The 13,644-nt window shown below is 39.7% G+C and overlaps 1 protein-coding gene across 2 annotated transcripts in view; it reads left to right on the plus strand.

The window, feature by feature from the left end:
- The window catches only part of TMEM163 (transmembrane protein 163), a 92,632-nt gene that overhangs the window by 6,145 nt on the left and 72,843 nt on the right, over nt 1–13,644 (plus strand). The window lies entirely within an intron of this gene.

Consider the following 13,644-nt stretch of genomic DNA (forward strand, 5'->3'; position numbering starts at 1 on the left):
ATTTGCAAAATACAAGCTTTTTATCTTGGGCAATTAAGTAACACATGAAAGACAAAAAGAAACGTGGAATGTGGAACAAAATATTTTCAGTGGCACATTCTCTGTTTTAGAGAGGGGAAAAATCAGAAGTGATTGAATTTATGCTTCAATGCAAACAAAAGGAAGGCTCTGTCTAGGAGAAAATCAAAGAAGTCCCAAAACATAATTCTTAAGCTTGATAAAGACAGACTTGTATTGTTTTTTCCTTTTTTTTTTTTTCTTTTTTCTTTTATTTTGGAATCACAGCAGCATGTCTTTTGTTATTCTGATCTGCATTGTATGACCTGCTGCTGGAGGTTGGTGTCAGCTCCCAGGAGAGGTGATTAAAACCTGACCAAATGGTCTCTGGAAACTCAACATATATTACCCAGAGCAATTTATATGGAAACACAGGTACAATGACTTGGTTCAGAAATAAGAAAAAAGAGGAAGGACACTTGAAAGAGGAATCTGACACTGTAAATAATTTGAATGTTAACAAGAGAGTGAAACAAGTTTCCATTTTGTTCTGCTTCATGGAAATAGAGTGGTCTGTCTTTGCTACTGAAGCAACATAAAGGTAAATACTAAGTTACAGAATAAGCTTGTTGCCTGTTAACACTCTAGTTCTACAGAATATTGTGATATGGCTTAATTTTATTTTTCATTTTCATTTGTCAGGGTCGCAAGAATTAAGTGTAATATAAATAACTAAAACTGTGTCTTTTAAAAGGATCCTTAAAAACATTTTTTAAGATTATTTAGGCTGAATTATTTTTTTCTTTCCTTGTTTTTTGGCAGTCTGGTAGTGTTTAGAGAAACAAACAGCAAAGAATGTGGTGCCTGTCTGGATATCCTGTGGCTGCATATTCAGCTGGAGGGGATAGGCACTGAACTACTGAAATCAGTAACTAATTATATGTTTTTGGAATGTGTCTGTCCCCATGGTTTGCTGAGGCTAAATTTATGGAGAGTAAGAGAGGAATCAGCACACAAATACATATTAAATCTGTATGGAATCTCTTATTAGGTAGTTGGCAGTTAACTTACATACCACAAAAGCCTTGCCAGGGCTTTTCATGCCTTTCCTATTAAAATTTTTCAATCTTTGAGGAAAATACAGTGACTTCTGGGATCACTTTGCTGTCCCCATGCAATTTCATGAAGTTCTGTTCATTTTACTGCCTTGCACTGGCTGCTCTCTTCCTCAGTGCTGTCCTTTTAGCAGGTTCCTCCAGCCAATCCATGAGTTGGGAGAGATGCCAGGTCACCAGAGTTTGCTGCCTGTTTGATAGAAATGTCTGGTTGTCACTTTGGGGTATCTGACACTGACAATTATCTGCAAACAACTGCTATTTAAAGCATCCTCTTTCCATTTTACCTCCTGTCTGTAATGGTGAAGTGTTGGAAATACAGCCCTGATGTTCCATTTCAGTGAAAAACAGGGATCTGCTCTGGTAATTGTCGGGCTACACTGACTATTCTCACTGCTCTTCCTGACTCCCCTAGAAATTCCTCATTTAAATTCCTGTTTTGTCCCCTTGTAGGCTTCAAATGCTTTCTTGCAAGTGTGTCCCATATGATACAGTCAAGATATTAGGCCAGGGAACTGATGTTATTTGATAACTGTAGGAAAAATGCTGAGGGGAGTGATGCCCATGTGTAGGGAAGAGGTTCAGGAGCTTCCTTTTCCCACCAAGAGTTTGTAAGCAGATTTCCTTCCTTTTTTATGGTCCACTCCCCACCCTTCCTTTCAAGGCTGGTCTAGTTGCCTCCAGCACTGGATTTTTCCAATATTAGAGTAAGTTGAAATGGTTTATTTTGACTGGTATGGAGTGTTTCCTTTTGGTGGGATTATGATGCTGCCCTAGCTGAACTCTGATCTTTCACTTGGTAATTTTGAAGGAGACTGAAAATCTCATGTTGATCTGAATACATAAAGTAGTTTCCTTATTAGATAATGTTTATGGCAAATGAGGCTTGAGATCATAAATCACAGAATTTTAAGGTTGAAAAGACCTCTAAGATCAATGAGTCCAGCTGTTAACCCAGCACTGCCACATTCATGACCAAACAGCGTCCCTAAGTGCCACATTCACACAATTTTTGAAAAATTCCAGAGATGGTGATTCCACCATTTCCCTGTTCAGCCTTTTCCAGTGCCTGACCACCCTTTCAGAGGAAGCTGAGCTAGGCTAGGCTGGGCATGGAGCAGAATCATTGCTTAAGGGGAAAATGAAGTTGTCACCTTTTGTTCACTAATATTGACAAGCAGGACTTAGACCATGAAATCAGCTTTTCCACTTAGCTGAAAGAACAGATCTCTTACTGTCAAGCACTTAATAAACTTAATTTTACTGCAGAAATGCTCGTAAAAGAGCATTTGGAAGTTCCAGCTGCTGTCTCTGATGCTGCTCCTGCACTCTGTGGTAACCACTGTGGTCTCAGGGCTCTGAGAGCTGCTGCAGATGCTGCTCTCCAGCATGAAATTGCACCAGGCTTCAGTAAAATCTCTGTAGACTCTGTAGACTTGAAGTCAGTGGAGCCCCATCTATCATCTTTAGTGGCTGAAAATTTGGTGCTCACAAAATATTCTGGCACTGTTGTTTTGTGCAACACTTTCATGATCAAGTGCTAATCAATGCCTGGTCAATAAATTCATTTTGCTCTTCATTTCAGGGCTGCCTGAAATATGCATACTTGTAGAATTCTCATCAAGAGTTGATTTACTTTGTTATAAATATATAGCAGTAAACAGAGTCTGAGCATGATAAAAGTTATTAAAATGAACATTAAATTATTCCTTAGCACCCCAAGTAAGTGCCAGAATAATAGTTCTAATATAATTATTTCTGGATTACAGTAATGTAAGGAAAGAATGATAACAGAGAAAAGAGTGATAACAGAATAATAACTTTTTTTTTTTTGCAGTGTATGTCTGTGTAGTATAAGGCTGCAGTCATTTCATAATAACAACTATTATTTCTTTCTGTAGCTGCAGTATTGTGTGTTCATACTGAGCCTAGAATCATAATGGAGAGCAGGTGGAATAGAACTCTGGTGTTTTGAAACCCATTATTCTTAGTTTCCTGACATTTATGTTGCTAAAGCATAATTCTGAAAAATATACAAATATAGCTTCTGCTGTTGCAGCTCAGTTTCTGCTCAGGCAGCTAATCTCTGATAATATTGTCAAAGCAGAAAACAAGCTTGTTCTGTCTGCTGTTTTCTGTCCAGTGTAGACTTGTGATTCACAGAAAGCAGCGTGTTCATTCATCTTCCTGATCTGATCAGCCAAAATTGTTCCACAGTGAATGGAGGAGCGCTAGCACTGCATCAGAACAATGCACAGACCCAACTCTGCTCCGAGGGCTTTCCTTGTGGTCAGGGGCTGAGGGGAGGCTCACAATGTGTGGGTTTGTCAATGAGAGCTTTGTGAAGGGCTTGGCCAGGGTGGGTCTGACCAGCCCTGGTCACTGGGAGAGGGGCAGGGGCTGTTTGCAGAGGGATGGGACATGGAGTGGCTGCTCACATCTGTCCAGGGCTGCTCACATCTGTCCCAGGCTGCTCTGGAGATCCCAGATCCTCCTTTCAGCTCACCACAGGCAAGGTTCAGCTGCACAGAATAACTGAGTGCAGCAAAAACACATCCTGGTCAGTGTTTAGTGTGTTTAGTCCAGTGCAGGAAGAGGTGCTGGCGTTCTGAGAAGGTGGATTCCATTTATCTGTATCACATCTCAGGTGGAAACTCAGCAGGTAGAGTTCTGTGAGTGGGAGTATTTTACAGGATTAGCTTATCCATCAGCCCGTGGATAAGATACTAAGTGTAAATGCAGACACTGATTTTATATAAAAAAATTATTTGTGTTTCAGAACGAATCGCTGAAAAATGATTTATCATGGTGAGCTCCCACATACTGGGAGGCATTTTGTTTGAAATATATAGTGCAAATGCTTACAAATTTCAGGGTAGGTCTTGCTTTCAGATTAATGCTTTATGCTAATTCAGATTCTAACAGTTATAAATGCCAGCAAATGTAGAAATTGTGTATCCAGGCCCGCTTTTTTCACTGGAATGACTGCACTGAGTCATAAATCTCATGTGGGTTAGCTACAGGACATGACTACTGGTTTTCCTCTGCTCAGGTGCATGCAAATCAAATTACATGGGACAAACATTGAGCAATTGAAATTGTTGTCCTCTGGATGCTCATGTGGATGTGCTGTTGCAGTCTGTCACTCTTCATCTCAGACAACTGATTAATTTATTGATGAATATATCATTTTCTCTGTGGACCATTCCTATTCATGCTTGAAAAATTAAATATATGTGGGCTTTCCCTGATGTTTGCACAATGCTTAGTGCACCCTGGGCACAGCTGTGAATCATAATAACACTACTAAAGAAAAATGTAGGGGAAGGTTCATGGTTGTGAGGCTCTTTAGTATGGATATTTAATTCTTTAAAGGTCATTAATTTCAGACAAATGATGGGCATTCAATGCACTGGCTGAGGTTGGATTGTCTCATCTGGGAACCTTAACAGATCTCTCCAGGATCACAGAAAATGTGAAAAGTCTTGGTCCTTGTGTTTTCTCTTCCAGGAATTATACAGAATTACATTTCTCACTCCTAAAGACCTGAGAGAAGGGTTTTTTTAGATTTTTATTTTCTTGAGTAGAGCACATTGCATTTATTCAGAAACTTACATTTCAAGTCACAATTCCATGCAAACACTTAAAACCAAGTAAAGACTAAATAGAGAATAAAGCTCCTCTGTGGTAGTCCACAGATCCCTCACTTTGCCTGTTTTTCAGGGTGTTTAATTACATCAGTTACAGAAAGACAGATGCTCCAGGGCTGCAGCCTCACAGAAGCGTTAATGAAATGTGGAACTCAAATTCCCAAGGAAGAGTTCTGATATTGGTCACTCTTGTGCTTCCCTGTCATTCTTGTTACAGGTGAAAATGGAGTTTGGACATAACCATGTAACACATAAAAGCTAAAGGACAAAAAACCCTAACCATGTTACACATAAAAGCTAAAGGACAAAAAACCCTAACCATGTTACACATGAAAGCTAAAGGACAAAAAAAAATCTATTGCTAGTGCAGCACTGGCAGAAGAAGCCTTTTGTATAGGTCAGTCTGTACTTAATAGCAACAAAATGCAATTTTCATTCACTGAAAATGAAAAGAGAGGCCAGTAAAGGCCTGTCTATTTTTTTTTTTTCAGGCACACAAAGCTCTAAGTGACTTTCTTGGGAGGAGAAAATAACATATGGATGTCAAGTTCAAGACTGATAGCTGTTGAGCAGAAGTGTGGGTCTAAAATCTGCAGTGCTTCACACTTCATGAAATCTTTTCCTTAGCTGGCAGGGAAAATGATGGTAGAAGTCTGTGAAATCTAGAACAGGCTAGATAATGATATAATGTATTTGAACAGCAAACAATTAAAAAATTATTGCTATGGTGGGAGTTTGTTAAAACAGCTGAATTTGTGTTTAAATGCTAACCTTTACAACATGCTAATCTGTTGTATTTTTGCATTAGAAAATTGCAATTTAATAATTACTTATGTTAGGTTGTTATTTTTTTCTCATGAGAAAAGATCATCCCAAAGAATTTTGGAGTTAAAACAGGGTGCTGATGATGAGGGAAAACCAGCACTGTAACACAACTTCATGGAGAGTGAGGAACATGCAAGTGCGTTTTTTAGGCTGCTTGGTGTAATAATCACAATCACAGTTCTTTCCTTTGTTGTTTTACTTTTCCTTTCCAAGATTTTGTTGGGATTTATTTTGTGTGGAGAAGATTGGAATGAGTCTGTGCAGCATTTAGACCAGTAAGGATGGTAACATCTTTCAAATGAATTGGCATCTATGTTATGTAACATAGGTAATTTATGTTGTATTTAAATTATTGCAGGTGGTTTTAGACACTTGAAATTTGGTGTTTTTGCCATGAGATCCCTGATTGGATTCTGTCAAAGACAACTCTATGTTTGATGGTTCAGAGGTTCCAACAAGGAGAATGCAGTTGTGTAGCAAGGTGCAATATACAAATAAATATAAATAACCATGTGTAATTATTATTAAGTTATTGTATGGATATCATACCCTTATCCCTGAGAAAATTCTACTGTGCCATTATGGGTAGGTGTAGGTAGAGGGTTAATTTTTCTTATGGGAAAAGAATTTAACACTTAATGGGGAGGGTTTTGTGCAGACCACTTGGGGCTAACTGGGTGGTGTGGGAATGATGTTCCCTACAGCCATCCCCACCTTGTAGTGAGTGAAAAATGTGTATCTTGACTAAAAGCAGATGGAAGTAGTTTGGGGAGTAAAAAAGAAGTAATATTAAGTTTATTGCATGTGATTGGTGTTAACTGTTATCCATAAAAATACTGCTTGAATTTTATGTGTAAAATTGAAAATAAATGATCCTCCAGCAAAAGTCTCAATTGTTGCTTTTGCTGTATTTGCTGTATCACACAAGTGGGTGTACATTTGCCCTTTGAAGGACCATCCCTGCAGTCTGAAAAGCCAAATGTATTTTCAGTAAATTGCTGTAGAATCACTTCCATAAAGAACTGCCTCAGCTGCTGTAGGTTTGTGCAAAGGCAAGAATGTATTAACAGATTTCTGTATGAATGCCTGATATACCAATAGAATTTAGTTTTCATACATCATTTCATATTTTCTCTGCTTTCCCAATCTAAAAATGCACTTCTTTGCTTATTGGCAAAGGTGAACTTGTAATTCTTCGTATCTGGAGCTGAAAATCAATATTAATGACAGAAAATGTGTGTTTAATATTCATTGTGGAGTTTCACTTTATTGTTTGAATTTTGTGAGCTTTTAAAGCACTACTGGATTCCAACATCATGGTCATGGTAGTGAAAGTAATGAAAATCAGTGCACAGCTTTCTTAGGTTTCATCTGCCAGAAATTTTAAAATATTCATGTTTTTCAACTTAATATGCAACAAAATTCAAACTGGCACCTCAGTTATTTTTTTTTATAACTTTTGCTTTACTGTGGAGGTTGATAGTGCTTGGTGTTCCCTTTTTGGCACTTATTTTCTGTGATTTTTCATTAACAGTGTTTGAGTTCCTTTCACTGAATGTAGAAATTTGTTAGATTTCAATACTTTCTCAGTACAGGATATTATTTGTGAATGACTCATTTTATTAAAACTGCACTGTGGGAGGACTTAGTAAAATAATCTCATAAATAAAATGTGTTCTTTACCCTGCCCTGGAGCTCCAGCAGCTCCATCCCTTGGAGCTGGATGTGCAGCCATGGTGGTGCCTGGTGGGAGCTGGGGGGGATTCACAGAGTGGGAGCAGAGGAAAGAACAGAGAATGAGGTTGTGTGGATGGGGGCACCACCCTGGAGAGGTGAACAGCCCAGTCTGGGCTGAAGGACACTTTGGTTTCTGAAAATGCCACCAGCAAGAGCATAAACCTCATGTCCTACATGGGTTCTCCTGTAGGTCTCATGCCATGACACTCTGTGAGAGGAGACACATGAAATGCTGTGTGAAAAATCCAGTTTGCTCAATCTAAAGGTTGGAAACTTTGATACATTGTGCTAAATGGGTGATACAACCTGGTCAAATTGATTTGGCTCACATAAAAATCATCACAGCCTTTATGAACCACTGCAACAAGAAGTCTGGAGATTGAGAAAGACAAGATGACTTTTAATGGACCTAACCTTCATTTGCAAAGCAGTCTTCTTCAGAAAAACCATTAAGAGCTCCTGTGTATCTCTTTTGACTCTCATGTCTGACTTCCATCACTGTTCTTTTCTTTGGATATTGCAGGAAAAGGGACAGAGCAGCTTATCTTCAGAGTTCAAAGCAGCAGATTAGTCAGTGCTTAGTCAAAGAAGAATGACCAGAAATAACCAGCTGGTATTTTGCTAGACAGAAGAACTGCAGAGGAAGTGGGATGGTCTGACAGATACCATAAAAATAGGTAGACAAGAGGCATCTGCCTTCCAGGAACTGTTGCAGGATAAGTGGCTTTTGGCACTTGCACCACAAGCTCTCCTTTCTGGAGAGATCTCTGAGCCATTTTTGTGCCAGGTGTGATGCTGAGAATGAGTAACATCTACTGCAGAACAGGATCTTTGGCTGAATCCTAAATGGAATTTTCTCATCAGATATGAGGATTGTTTATCTTCTGCTATTAAAGGTTTTACTTCAAGGAATTGTTAAGTACAATGCATCTTTGCAATGTATCAAAGTGAAGAAAATACACATCTAAGCGCATCTTCCACAGATCACATTCTTTAGTGAAACATTTTAATGGCCAGAGAATGACAGTATTTCCCTGTCACAGACATGTTTCTGAAAAATCCTTTCTTTAGGATTTTTCCTCCTGAGAAGCCTCAGGAACAAATGTAAACAATGGTTATCTGCTGCTGTGGAATGCAACAATTAGATCTGTGATTGGTCTCATAGAGTTGTTTCTAATTAATGGCCAATCACAGTCAGCTGGCTTGGACTCTCTGTCCGAGATACTTATTCTTTCTGTTTCTATTCTTAGCTAGCTTTCTGATGAAATATTTTCTTCTATTCTTTTAGTATAGTTTTAATATAATATATATCATAAAATAATAAATCAAGCCTTCTGAAACATGGAGTCAGATCCTCATCTCTTCCCTCATCCTCAGACTCCTCTCAACACTGTCACATTTCCCCAGGATCTGAAAAGAAAAGTCTTAGAAGAAAGATTTATTCTTTTTCAGTGGGAGATTTAGTAGGATGGAAATGCAGCCTGCAGTGTCAGCTAGGATGCATAGTTGGGAAAAGAAAATAACTCCATACAATCCCATTCTGGTAGGGAACAATAGACAGGTAAGGCATACTCGAAATGTTGATGTTAAATTCACATTTGGTGTGGATTGAGTTCGGCGTTGCTCACAGCTCCATGGAAGGCACAGGGCAGAGCCAAGGACCCAGCATCAGACCTGGCCAAGGAAGCCAGAGACAAAACTGCTGGTGATTGCAGTGGTGGCAGATCATTTCCTAAATGCATGGCTCAGGGGCTGTGGGAAAGCTGCTCAGCAGCTCCAGCAGTGCTGGTCCATGGGCATCAATTTGCATGTGTGCTGGAGCGTGCTGCCAGGAGCAAGGAAGGCAGATGTAAGGCATCAGTCTCAGCTTGTTGTGTCGAACAGGGCTGTGTGTGTGCCCAGAGGATTATTGTGTGCCTCCCAAATTGAGAGACATCCCTATTGTCTGACTCGCTGCTGAGGCTGACATATATCAGGCTATAATGTCTAACTGTGTGGAACTAATAGCACCCAAAAGAGCCAATTCATCTGCTCATTTTTGTGGCACATTAAAAACTAATAGTAAACTGTGTCTCCTTTTCATTTAGCATGACTTGATATTTCTGTGTGCAATTGCCTGCAACAAGGAGAGATTGTTTAACAATCCTCTCTAGCCATGAAAAACTAAGTCAGCAAATTAAATTATTACGATTTTTAGTTAAAGAGGTAGAAATCATAGTTATGTGCCCCTCACCACAAGAGCTCTGATTGTGGGAAACTCGTAGTTAGTGCCTGTGAATGTGTCAAAAAACCAAACCCACAATTATCTGATACTGAGAAGTGGGCAGGCAAATGATTCAATTTTTGTGTTTTGGGTCCTGCCACTTGAGCAAACCCTCCTCAAAGTGAAATTTCCTGTTACTCTCCCACTAAGAGATACTCACTGGGTTATTGTGTGTACATTTGCCTGCTGAGAAACATCTGGTGGATGAAAACAAGGCTGTGATTTAAGGGATAATGTTGCAAGTGATGTTTAATGGCTTATGGAATCTTTAGACTTGGAATCACCTGAATCCACTTAAGGTAATTTATAGGGACAGATCTTCAACTGAAGGCCAGAGATTTGTTGACTTCCATGGGTTTATTTCAATTTGAAACAAATAGCATCAGTCCCTAAAGCATATTACAAATGATAGGATGAACTTGTACTAGAAGAGGCGCTTTCAGACTCTGTTTAGCATTTCTTTGGCGTTTTGGTAGTAAGTTTTCTCACTTTTGTGAGGAGATATTTGCTTAAGGCAGTCTATCTTGACTCTCACAAGCATTTTTAAACACTGGGGGAAAAAAGGTGAATTAACAACTCAGATCCTGCTAGGTTCACAGAGGCTGGGCCAAGAATTTGCTCCAGGGACTGTTCTAATCCTGGGCATAGCCCAAACTTTCCTTGTGGCTTTGGAAAAATTATTTTACTGCCATAAGCTTGTTCTCCATCTGCACACGTCAGGCTTTGATAAATGAAAAGGTAACTGATTTTTCTGCCAAAAATGGGAGTGTTTTGCTATATAATAGCTGACACATTTATATAAAACCTATGTCTTTCAGAGTGACAACATGCTGTGAATTTTGTATGTGGAGGAAGGCATTTGTGGGATAATTTGTGGGATAATTTCCAGGATTTGTTGTGGTTTAACTTCTGAGAACTATTTCAAAGTCACCGATTTTCTAGTGCTGTAATGTACTGAATGCATTTAGATGTGTTTGCTTTCTTGTTGCCTGTGCAGGGGTGGCTCTGCTGTTGAGTGATGTGTTTTGGGCTGGTGGGTTTTGAGGAATGTGGTTCTCCTCCTGATGTGTTTTGGTGTTGTAGTTAACCCAGTTACTGATGAGCTGGAATAATTTGGAGACAATTTAGAGTAAGAGGAGAGGGTTGGGCAGGTGTGTAGTGTTGTGGATGTTGGTGGAATAGCTTCACTTTGTGCAGGGCCTCCCTGAAGTACTGAGGGGTTTGAATATTCTTTTTTTCTGCTTTCTTTCCTTTTTTCTTCTCCCTTTCACAGGTGGTAGAGAAAGGTAAATGTTGTTAACATTGGTTTTTCAGTGCTTGTAAGCTGATCTTTGTTCACTTTCTTTGAGTCACCATTCTTATTGGTCAGGTAGAGGTTGGAAAGGTTTTTTACAACTTGAAACTGCTGCCAAATGAGTACTATTGAGAAATGAAAAGGACAGGAGAATGCTAAGAAATAACCTGCCTTGAGTTCTAAGTGCACGAAGTTCTTGAGATCAAGGAGGAAATCTTTACAGAGGATGGCAGTTTAAAAAATTTGGAAGTCTCTTCAAGCAGCAAGATGGCTTTAACTATTGACAATTGTCTGGAACACATCAGTGAGGCCTTGAATCTCAAGGAAGAACCTATTTTGCCATGTCTTGACCTGATATTCATTGTAACTTTTCATGTTTGATGTTATTTTTTGCTGAGCTATGCTAGGTTTGTTGCATGTACTTTTTCTCTTTTTGGGAAAAACTGAGCTGGAGGTTTTTGCAACAAAGCTCAACAGTCCAGAGTTCAAAGTAAGGCTTGAAAGCTGTATGAAAAGTGCAGTTGGATTCCCTGAGGTTATAAAATATTTTCCTCTTTTTTATTTTGCCAAGAGCTGAACAGACATTTGAGGTTTGGCTGGCTCAGGTGGCAGTCTAAAACTAGGTAAGTTACATTATTCACAGCATATATAGACAGATTGGTCACTGCATTTACTACTCTGTAAGAATCTGCTGGTAATTTGCAATTGAGCTGTGAATATTTTTCAGGGCATGACACAGGGAAGTGAAATGGGTGTTCAATGCACCAGATTAGGTACAGCATGCATTTCCCTGGAGATTGCTGTGGTGTTGGAGGATGCTTACCTGCCCCTTGTAGCTGAAAAAAGAAGCAAAAATCAATTTATGAAGGCTAAGGTGGTGTGCCAAAATGAACACTGTCAGGCAGAGTGGTGTCCCTGTTGGTTTTTTAGGTGGCTGGAAGTTTGTATTCCCCTATTATAGAATGGAGAAGTCAGTCTTTCCATGTTGTCTCAGAACCATAATAAACAGCTTTTTGCATATGAATGTTCCCTTTATCTCTCCCCCTGGTGTTTTTAGAGTTCACTGTGAAATAAATGCTGCTCTGCAGTGACCGTGAGGCTCACTGGAGTTTAGTGAGTTGATGATTTGTTACCCTGGCTGGGTACTCTGCACATTTTCTGCATAGGCTTCCTGCTGCAATGCAGGTTTCTGCTAAGCTGTAAAAACCCTTGCTAAGTTTTGCTTTTGCAAAAAGAGAAGACAAAATAATAAGCCAACTTCTGTAGTAGAGGAGAAAAGGTTTGGTAGGTATGGTATGACTTAGACAACATAAAAAGGCACCCCAAATGCTGGGTTAAGTTTGTTTAAAAATTAAGGTTGGTGGTGCTTATTACTGATGGAATCAATTTTTCATGACCAAATGCACATCACTTCTTTAAAGGACATTTTTTGTGCTGCTGTGCTCTTTTCTGAGCCTGTTTTCTAGTTATTCCAGTGCCTGGCATGGAGAGGAACCTCAGGTAGATGATTTGAGGAAGAACTACTAAAGGATTGCTGTCTTGCCTTGTTTTTATCCAGCCTGGTATGGCACTTGAGGATGTGGATGGGAAATAGGGAAGACACACAGAGAAATTCTAAGGAACAGGAGATTTTGTGCTAGCAGTGCATCTGTTGGGTCTACAGGTTAATCCTGGGAAGGTTTCAGTGTCCTGTGTGTCACAAAGTCCTGTTGTCAAATCTTTGAAACAGGCTTTGTGTAAAGAGCTGCTTTCAGTCCCAGTGTCTTTGCTATTCTCATGTGCACTGGCAAAGCTCAGTGTTCCTAGAATGAGGAAAAGCCAAAAGGTTTTTATTAATCATCATATGGGCAGATATCTTGGGTGTTTTTAGAGGTGGGACTTGTTTTGATGCTTGGTTTGCCTTTGTGCATTCTTGGTTTTACTGTGCTATTGCAGAGGGGTGAGCACAATCAGCCTTTCTTTCAATGGCACTCCTAAAAATGTAGTTGGGCCTGAGGACTCCACAACTTTCATGTAATTGAAGAAAGCAGACATACCCCCAGTTGAACAGAAAGGATGGAACTCAGTGATGTCAGTGCTAAGCACAAGTGGAAACAGACTCTGAAATGGATCATCCAGGGTGAGACCCATCAAACCTGGCAGCAAACTGCTTCACAAACAGGGAGGTGATATTCCATCACCCTGCCCTGCATGGTAGAGAGCATGTGGGGAAACAGATTGCACAACTGGGCTGCAAAGAAGCTGCAGGATGAACAAATTGGTTTGGAAATCTCATCCAAATGCACAAACATAAGTGTGCAGATGCTGTGGTTTAAAGCAAGGGCGCAAACGATGGGTCTTGCTAAGTACTATGTAATAAGAAATTGCTTTGAGGGGATGTAGTGCTTCTAAAAGCATGTTCTCAGTTCCAGATCAAGTCAAAGCTCTCAGGAGAGCTGGGGCTGCTGAGGGACAAGGGTTTTAAAGCCAGGCTTGCACTCTTGTGCCCTACAGTCAGTTCCCTTGCTGCTTGGCACAGGAGGCAAGGGTGTTTATAGCAGATAATGTTACAATACTGGTTTTATTCAGGACTGTCCTACACTGTCAGTGTTTGAAACGCTCAGAAATCTTTGGAGAAAATACACTTTTGAACGGAAAGAATTGAGTTTTCTGGGGCTTCTGGTATTTAGCTGTGTTTGTTAGTTTTAATTTCTCGTACAAGTATAAGTAGGTTATTCAAGAGCAGTAGAGGTCACGTGAGGAGCTGATTACCTTTGCTCGTAA

Source organism: Zonotrichia albicollis, chromosome 10 (genome assembly GCF_047830755.1).
Source record: "Zonotrichia albicollis isolate bZonAlb1 chromosome 10, bZonAlb1.hap1, whole genome shotgun sequence".
Lineage (NCBI taxonomy): Eukaryota > Metazoa > Chordata > Aves > Passeriformes > Passerellidae > Zonotrichia > Zonotrichia albicollis.